Source organism: Hippopotamus amphibius, chromosome 8, assembly GCF_030028045.1.
Source record: "Hippopotamus amphibius kiboko isolate mHipAmp2 chromosome 8, mHipAmp2.hap2, whole genome shotgun sequence".
NCBI lineage: Eukaryota > Metazoa > Chordata > Mammalia > Artiodactyla > Hippopotamidae > Hippopotamus > Hippopotamus amphibius.
In genome coordinates, this window is record NC_080193.1 from 106924263 (window position 1) to 106934689 (window position 10427).

Consider the following 10427-nt stretch of genomic DNA (forward strand, 5'->3'; position numbering starts at 1 on the left):
TTTCAAAAATTTCTGTGTAGGCATATTTCCTTCTTTTTGTCTACTTCTCTAAACTCATTTTAATATTGTTGCTTGAATGCTCTTTCTTTGAACAACACTTTCCCCAATTATAGGTCTGTTCCCTCTCAGTTTTACTGTTGTTCAGCATCTGAAGCATGGTGAGAAAGTTCTGCTTTAAGCGCAGTAAGTGATTAGTGTGGTTTATTCTAGAGAGCTCAGGTCCAAGTTGAGCTCTGAAGATGATTAGAATTTGGATATGAGGTAGGGGGCAGTGATATTCTGGGTGGGGCTTGAGGGTGGTGTGTGTGGGCAGCAGTGAGACGCCCCTCAAAAGAAACAAAACAAAACAAAACAAAACAAAAACCAACCCAGAGATTCAAAGTAATCCCCTTCCACCAGCCTCATCTGGATCCTGTTCTCTCTGGCTGTCTGTGCCTTAGAGGCTCAGGCCATCTTTCGAAGTTTCAAATCTGTGTGCTCCGTCTCACCCAAGGGCCTCTAAACATGCTTTTTCCTCTGCCTGGAACTCTCTTCCCCGGCCCTGCCACTTTTCCCCACTTTATTTCTATTCCCTTCTCAGATATCTGTTTACCCTTTGCTCTTTCCTTATAAATATTTTTCTGATTCCCACCAAAGAATGTCAAATTTCCCCACTGCAACTTACCACGAGTGTAAAATTTTTTTTGGCCCTGTTGCGCGGCTTGCAGGATCTCAGTTCCCCGACCGGGGATTGAACCTGGGCCACGGCAGTGAAAACCCAGAATCCTAACCACTAGGCACCAGGGAACTCCCACATGCGTATATTTTTAGATTAAAGATGTGATTACATGATTAGTGCCTGTCTGCCTCTGTGGCATGAAAACTTGAGGGCAGGAACTATGTCTACTGTTCTTTCACTTGTGCCCAGTGCCTTACAAAGACTAAGGACTCAGGTAGCAGTTGTTTAATTTTCTCTCATTTGTTAACTAGTTAACATGGTTAACTAGTTGTTAACTAGTTAATGGTGTAGAGATCTATAAAGTCCATCTCTAGAGGCATAATGTCCAGACAAGAGCTACTTGACCCAGGACTTCTCAGAATTTGAGAGGCCTACATTATGCCCGCTTATTCAAATAGACGAAGAAATGCAAAATGACTTGGAGAAACGGTGCTATTTTGAATGTTTACATTGAGGCAATTAACACTTTAACACATAATACAATATAATTATGCTGCTCACAAGATAATTACAGGGTTTATTAAATTATCCTTTCTTTGCACCCAGGCAGTGTGGACTGGATTGGAGTTCAAGCATAAAGGCGTATGATGCATATCTTTCTTCAACCCCATTACTGTATCTTTTGGTTCAGTGAGTCACCTTCTCCACTCGAGGCCCTTTTTGGAAGTGATGCCCAAGCCACACCCCCTCCTGACCACCCCCACCCCATGATGGGACCAGCCTGGATAGTAACCTATCCAAAAGAGGCCTGGAAAAGGCAGAGATATGGATACAGACTTTGGCAATTTCTTTCCTGCACAGTTTACACCCTAAACTGGGAACACACCCAGCTCACCTGTGTGGCAGGTCAAGCTCTAGAGATGAGTTGAAAGTGTCCAGTGATCAAAGCTCCTTGATGCCATGAGTCCAGGCTCAGCAAATAACATGTGATTATAACCTGATTTCCAGTGTTTGTAGCACTGTGGTCTAGGTCATCCTCTATTATTTCCCCCTGCCTCCCACTGAGTGCCCTTAGAATATTGCTACAGAAGATAATCCCTACTTCCAGCAATTCTCGGAATATCTGAACAACCAATTTCTCAGTCGCAAGGATATGTTAAGGGATTAAACAAATACAAAAAAATATTGTATAACGTACACTTCAAAAGTAGAGGTAGATAGCACGTGGACTATGAGAATTGCTGTATTAATGTCAATCTTTAAAGGTTGTTTCCTCATCTTTTCTTCTTTTCCTTGTAGAGGAACGAGGAGTCTTGAGATGCACTTGCCTTTGAGTTTAGCTTTTTTTTAAAGAAGTTTTATTGAGATACAGTTAACATACAATAAACTGCATATATTTAGAGTGTACAATTTGGTATTTTTTTTTCTTATTAGTAATGTATATATGGCAATCCCAATCTCCCAATTCGTCCCCCCCCAACCCTCCCCATTTTCCCCACGTGGTGTCCATATGTTTGTTCTCTACATCTGTGTCTCTATTTCTGCCTTGCAAACTGATTGCACCATTTTTCTATATTTGGCATGTATGTGTGTTTAGCTTAAGTATTGTGTGACTAGGAACAAATGTATTTAAGTGGAGTGTTTACAGCCTCTTTTACCCACTAAAGAGAATTCTGGGTCTAGCATCTCCCACCTCTCCTCTTTCCTGAGAGCTGAGGAGGATTCTCTCTTTGCTGGGTTGGTTTCTGGGCTCTGTGATGCAGAATTGGGACAGTAGTAGAAAACAGAACACAAAAGATTTGGGTGGGGGTATTTTCATAGATAAAAGCCAAGAAATACTCACAAGAGAAAAAAAGAGACAGGATAAAAGAGGGAAAAGAAAGGACAAGAAAGTCTAGAACTGTGAGGACTTTGTCTTTTTCTAAGGAGTTTTGTAATTGATGGTTGAAGGTCAAGAAGAGAGAATATGGACGTGCCGGGCAGTTCTTTTCCACGTAGAGGACACGTGGTAGAAGTAAGGAGAGGATTTTAAAAAAATATGTGTATTAAAAATATATCTCCCTATCCTTGACGCTTTCTGAGAGGGATGATAGTAACGGTTTTACTTGCGTTAGTTTGGTTGCTAGATGGTTGCATTGAATGCCAAACTGCTCTGAGATTGGGCTTCTTGGGTCCAGTTCTACCTGAATTAGAATTAGATATTGGAATAAAGCAGTTGTTTCCTCATTGAATAGACATTCTTCTTTTCTCACACTTTGGATCTTCCCTCCTGATTTGGTCAGATTATGACCTTCTGGGAAGTTGTTGGCCTGGGTATAGATTAGTGTCCCAGCCTGAGTTCTTCCAAAGCAGATCCTGAGGCAAAGGTTTGAGTTCAGGTAGATTTTTTGGGAATATGATCCCAGGGGAAGTGACACAGGGGAGAAGTAGTCACCACACGCTCCTGGTCACTGAGTCTGCCACTGGTGTGGGTGACTGGGGCTGCATCCTGAGGGGCCTTTTGAGGAGTTTTATGAGATGTCTGAGGAGCTTTTTGTTTCCTCTGGGGAAACGAAAGGGGAGAGCATTTATCATCGGCTCTGATCTTCTCTTGGTCAAGGGTGGCCTCATAGGCTTCAATTGTTCTGGGCCTTTCCTGGTGCCTGCCTGAGAGTTGAGTAGTATTAAAAGATAAGCTGAGGCATTTAAAACACTTTAGGAGTTTATCTGTGGAAAAATTGATTAGAATCTGACAGCGCCAAACCAGAAGTAGTTAGGAGCACTCTGCCAACAGGAGCTGGGGAGAGATGTTTAGAGAGGAGATGCAGAAACAAAGTAAGGAAATTGCTTGATTGGCTGTAGCTTAAAGTCTGGTTGTCTGTTTGCGATTGGTTGCCCTTGGGTTTGGATTGTGTGACCTTGGGCATTTACAGGTTTAGATTTTGGTCTGCTTAGTAGGCCACCTTGGCGTTAGTGCCATCTGAGTCTAGTGGCCTCCTTGTTTAATTACTTTAACAGTAGGTTCTCATGGACATTCTACTTCATGAGGTTAGAGAAGCCCCCAGGCCTAAAGCCAAAGGCCCCTGGTGTGGAACAGAGGCAAGGTGGCCTTGCCTGGACTTGGGGAGAGCTGGTCACAGTCTGGAGCTGGTTGCGGCAGCAGTGTTGTGTGAAACAGAGTGTGTTCGGGAACAGAGACTCTGGGGAAAGGGCAGGGTGTGGGCCTGGACGGTGTATGTCAAGGAGAGCAGTGGGGGGGGGGGGGGGGTTGCTGAATGAGACTGTGCAGCCTTATGGGCTGAGCAAAGAACATGGAACTCATCCTGAGAGCGGTGGGAGCTGGTGAAAAGTTGATGCAGAAGCGTGACCCCGTCAGATTTGTGTTTTAGGAGAAAAAGCTCACCCTGGTCACAGTGCGCAGGGTGGATTGATGGGGGTGGATGTGGCATGCGGGGGCGTGGTAGGGGTTGTTATGGAGAGCGTGAGAGCTGTGGGAGCAAACACACAGTCCAGCTGAGAGACGGTGAGGATCTGAAATGAGACTGGCTGGCAGGCGTTCCCGAGAGAGACCCAACAGGGAAGGCCGCACAGGAACTCATGACCCGGGCTGAGCAGAGCAGAGGCTCAGTCCCTTCAGATCACAAGCTGTAAGGATATGACCCCAAAGCTAGTGGCTGCCGTGTCCTCCGTCATGTGCTGTAAGAGCTCTTTTTAAACACTTTGACTTTTGTTGAGAAAAACAATCTTTCAATACCTAATAACGAATGTACTATTGTTTTTGTTTTGTTTTTCTCCCGGAGCTGCAGGAATGAGGCCAACATACATCAGATGCTGGGGGGGTATGGAGGTGTGTGTGTGTGTGTGTGTGTGTGTGTGTGTGTGTAAGACAGAAAGAGAGAGAGGGAGCAAGCATGAGCACCCGTGCGTGACTCGCAGTGGAGTTCCTGCACCCAGTCTACCCCAGGCCTGCTCTAAACCCTACTTTCCACAGTTTGATGGTATATTTATATGAACATTTAACTTCCCCTTTTTGGCTTAAGCTGATTGAGTTGAGTTTCTCATAATCAAGAATCCTGACTAGAATAACATTTTTGTGCCTGAAGCTTTTTTGCTATTTTAAATTATTTCTTCAGCATATATTCTTTTTTTAAAAAATATTTATTTATTTATTTATTATATTTGGCTGTGTGGGTGTTAGTGGCAGCACGGGGATCTTTAGTTGTGGCATATGAGCTCTTAGTTGCGGCATGTGGGATCTAGTTCCCTGACCAGGGATCAAACCCAGGCCCCCTGCATTGGGAGCGTGGAGTCTTAGCCACTGGACCACCTGGGAAGTCCCTCAGCATATATTCTTTTAAGGGAAAGTAATAGGTCCAAAATAATTACCAAATAATCATCTCCAGAAGTATATAAGAATAACTTATTTCACCATAGTCTTACAAGTATTGAGTAATATAATTTTTTAAGCCTTTGTTAATTTCTGTTAAAAAATATTTTAAAATTACTTATTTTTAATTGCTAATGAGGTTGAAAATATTGCAATTCTATTTACTTTATACCTTTTTTTGTGAATTGTCTAATTATATCTTTGACCTATTATGTTTATTGGGGGTCAAATGTCTTTGTTTTTTTCAATCAATTTTTATTAATTCTCTCCAGCTAACGCCTGTTAATTTGCCTGTCACATTTATCTCAGATGTTGTTTCTAGCTTGGTTGCTTGCTCTGAATTCTATTCATTGTTCTTTTGGAGTTATAGAAATTATAAAATGTTATGTAGTTAAGTTTGTGTTCTCTTATAGTTGTTTTGATATAGCAGAAAATAAAGTAGACTTACTTTCTGCTCTTTTGTCTTTGTATGTTGGCTACAAAAATTTTCTTTTTAAGAAATGACTTCTTAAAAATAGAAGTGTTACATAGTGAATGTGGCAATTGTGGAGGCCCTGCTCAGACCTCACTTCAAGAAGGAGCTCACCTTTCAGCTGTGAGGAGTGCAGTGAGCTGACTCTCTCTAGTTGCAACACCCTCAGGATCAAACACCTGCAGTGTTGGAGCTGAGACCACCCTCTTCCCAGCAGCCCCCAGCCAATGACTGAGCACAGCAGGCACACTAGGCCTGTGCTTTTCTGCCAACACAGGCAAACTGCTCTATGAACCATCTGTGTACTGGACCGCGTTGTCGGGTTATGTGAAACTTCTCAGAGCTGCCCTGCAGTCTGGAGCTCTTTCTCCCAATGTCCCTTCCTTCCCCCTCTTCTTTCACAGGTATCAGATCAACCCTTGTGGTCTGAAGGCTTTCCCTGTCTGCTCCTACTCCCTCTCCCCTCTACTTTTCACAGGTATTACCCAGAACAAATCTCTGGCACCTTTAACTGCGTTTTGACATCTGCTTCCTGGAGGACATAAATGACAGTTATTATTAAACAATGAAGTGGTCCAGAGAAATCAACAGAGAAAAGAACAAATCAAAGTCCTACTGTTGCAACACATCCATTAGTGCATGTGAGTAGATGTAGAATAGTTGGGCAGCTGGCTGGCTGGAGAGATGGGGCAGGGATTTATGTGTGTTCTGTTCACTACTTATGCTTACGTCTAGAACAATGTCTGGCATGTAGTGGGTACTGACATGCCTGTTGAGTGAATGGACAGATCAAAAAGTTTTCTAAAAATGAGATGATGTTGTATTTTTTTCCGTTAAACAAAAACAATATTGAGTTTGATTTTACTTGAATTTATGAGAAGGAAAAGCTTTAGTAAAATGTAAGGAATTTCTGAACTGCAGAAAGGATTCATCATCACAAAAAGTAATGGTTTCTAGTAGGATAACTCTAAGATTTAAAAGTTTTTTAAAAATTACTTAAATTTTCTTTGGTATTTGCAAACATTTTTCTATATGAATTTTTGAATCTTATCATTCCTCAAAAAATTCTCTGAGACTTGAAAAATGGAAGTATGTTAAACCTATAAATTTATTTGTGATAAATTGATGTCCTTACAATATTCATTTTTAAGTCTAAAAACGTAATATGTTTCTGCATATCTGCAAATCTCTGTATCTCTTCCACTTGGATTTGCATTTAAAAAAATTATACCACGCAAATCTCTCATAAAAATAGTCCTACTTCTAGGTACTTTAGAGTTTGTGAGAACGTAAATATCATTTCAAAGCAATTACATGATAATTTAGGACAACATACCTTGTTGCGCTCATGAACAATCCGGAGTGTGAGGACCACAGAAGACTGAGGGAGGTGAAGAGCATTTGTAGCAGCACCTCCTGTCAGATGGAGTCCTGCCACCTGCCCTTGGCAGCTTCTTCCCACCTGATCTCCATTTTTGTTTAGCTGCTCTTCTCCTGTTTCCAGAGCCTTTTTGCCACCAAAGGGACTAAATACTGAATTTTACTTTCAGCCTCCCTTGCAATGAGACCTGGACATATGAGATATAAAAGGAAACTTGTTGAGTTTGTAGGAAAGATTTTTTTTCTCTGATAAGAGAGAGACAAGCAGGGATAGAGCCTACCCCCTCACTTTCTTCCTGTCTTTGAACATTGATGTGTGAGAGTGTGATGCTTGGAGCTGTGGCTGTCATCTTGCAACCGTGAGGTGAACGCCGAGAGAAGCTCACAAAAGCTGTCCCAGTGACCTTACGTCATCAGATCATTGCATCTACCAACTCTGGAATTGCCTAATAGGACAACAGAATGTTGCCACGTGTTCTGGAATGTGTCCTGTGTCCTGTCACATGCATCCAAAACCATATGAACTGATACACTTTCTGAATCTGCCTTTGCCTCTTTCAGCTCATTGTCGTACAACCTATTTCTAGTTGATAGTCCTTCCAGTTAGAATGTCTGAGTGGCCTAGTTAATACTTCCAGATCTCACCCTTGCTAGCTCTCTGCTCTCCCAGACATTTTTCCTCCTACATTTAAACCCTCCCTATTGCACTAGGAACCAGCCCCATTTCTCCTGGGGAGAACCTGTCTTCTGCTCTTGTTCTATACCCTACTGATCATTTGTCAGCAGCTTAAAAACAACACAGATTTTACACATCATGGCTATAGCACACATACATGTTTTTTGTCTGCTCATCATTTATTCCCTGCTTTTCCTGGTAGCAATGTCTTGAATGCCTAGGAGGAATTGCCTCTCCTTTACTCTCAGTTCATGTGTGTGAATAGAGTAGATCCCATCCTTTGTGTTCTAGTCCTGGCTGCTCTTCCAACCCCAGCCATTGTTGGTTCATGAATGAGCAGTGACACAATTTGAGCCAATGAGCTCCAATCCTACGACCTTTATTTTAACTAAATGGAAAGACATTTATTCTTTCTGCTGAGATTACCAGGTCAGGCTGGTGCAAGGCTGGAGCTTCTGAGGCCTGTAGAATGTTGGGCTAAGAAGAAGTCAAAACAGAAAAATACCAAGCAGCAAGTGGAGAGAGAGAAAAAATAGACTTGGTGACATTATTTGAGCCCCTTAACTTTTCTATCAAGTGACCCAATGATTTCCCTTTTTTGCCTAGGCCACTTTGAGTTTAATTCTTGTCATTGGACTTGCCACCAAGGAAGCCCTGATCACTAGAGCCCCCGTAATCAACCGTGCAGGCCTCAATGATCTCTGGGTATTAATAACCTATTACCCCCACCTCATAATCATGGGGCCTTGCCACCATCCCCTCCCTCATCCCAGTACCCCTCAGCTGCTTCTCCAGGTGTCTCACATATACATGCTCCTGACAAGGCCTCTCACATCCTTCCACTCTAGTGTCTAGGCATGGTCTCCTGCCCATAAGTCACCTGAGGGAGGGCTTCACACTCCAAGCTGCCAGGGCCCTCCATGAGGACTGACCTCTCTATTATATAATCTGAGTTTAGATTCCATGACAAACACAAAGCAGCTGCCGTCAATGAGAAGGTAAAATGGGTTTGAAACAGGAGGGAAGGGGGCAGGGCACAACCTTTAAAAGAATGACATAGCCTGAGGACATGACAAAACCTGGCTAGAACCAACTAGGTCCAAGATGTAGACCTTGAGCCTCAATATACACTCATTGTAATACACTAGCATATGCTAAATGACGCCCCTCCACCCCAGCACTCTGACAGTTCTGAGGCTAACCATAAAGGCCAAGAAGTGGGGGGTGGCCCAATTCCTGGAAATCCCCGCCCCTTCCCTGAAATAATTGGAATAATCCTCCCACTCATTAGCCTATGAAATTACCCAGCCCATAAAAACTAACCATGCCATATTTTGGGGCTCTCTCATCCTCTGAGATGGCCCACAGTCTGCCTGTGGAGTGTGTTTCTCTCTAAATGTTGGGTTGGCCAAAAAGTTCGTTTGGGTTTTCTGTACGATGTTATGGAAATTTTGCACAATAAGAATTTTAAAGATGCTGACTCCATGTATGGAAAAACCTGAATCAGTGAGGGAGACCATGGTGTGTAAAACACTTTGAAGGACTCATGAAAACTTGCTAAAATAAACATATGTTTAAGGATCTTTAGAAAGACAAAACTAAAAATTTCTAAAAGTAAATTTTTGTTATTGTCTTAAAACTCAAGAATATCAAATGTGTGTTAAGGACTATTTTGTGGGGCTGGGTTTCTGTCCAAAGTCTAGAAAATAATTCAAAATGACTTTGAGTTTATTGTTAGGTTAATGGTTTTTTACCGAGAACAGCCATCTAAAGTCAAATTGACTTGTGGCTACTTCATTTAGGGTACATAAATCCTCAGCAAATCGGTCAGTATAAAAGGGATACTTCCATAGTCAATCTCTTCTATTCCTTGAAGAAGTGCTTGATGATTGGTCTTTAATTTTCCAGAAGAAGTAACTGTAGTGGTGGAAGTTATCCCACAGCACTTCTGGATTTTTCATAATACTTCAACAAAATTAAAGCTTTGATTTAATGCAAGATGGTGCTTTGTGCAACCACAGTCTGAACAAACTTAAGTTCCAACTTCAGTTAAAAAATGAGCTTGGACATCCCATCCAAGCATTTTCCACAAAAATGGATCTCCAGGGAATACTTGGGTGACCCCTTTATTGTCCCGATCTATTTCTATTGGACTTCTAAGTTGCAGTTTAAAATTGCAAGAAAAAAAGAGATGATGGATGGGTGCAGTTTTGAAAGATGTTATCACCCAATGGAAACATGTAAGGTCTTCCACAAACTGTAAAATAAATTTATGACCCTTATGAAATGATTGGAAATTTTAACAGCTACTAAATATTTGATGATATTACAGCATTACTGTTGATTTTTAAATGTATGATAATGGCATTGTGGTTATGTTTAGAAAAGAGAATCATTGTCTTTTAGGGAACTAACAGAAATATTTTGTGGATGAAATGAAGGGATTTCTGAAATTGCTTCAGAATAAGAGATGATGTAGTGCATGGGGGTATGGAAGTAATAAAATTATCTATGGATTTGATTATTCTTGAAACCAGGTGATGGGTAAGTAAAAGTTCATATTGCTATTCTACTTTAGTACTTGTTTAAAATTCACCACAATAAAAGTTAAAAACATAGTTTATATTCTTTGGCACCATTTAGGATGACTGTCACCATAATATTTTTTTTCAAGGAGTTGGAATATTGAACTGAGTCTCTTTTTCTCCAGCTTGTTCTGCATCCTTAAACTGTAAGTTTTCTTCAGAGCCTGCTTTCTTTTCATTCTTTTCCTGTTCCCTTTATTATCTTATTTGCTCCCATGGCTTTTGTTATCAACCACGTGCTGACGAATCTCCTCCTGATATCCAGCTTTATCTCCTCCTGTATGTGAATC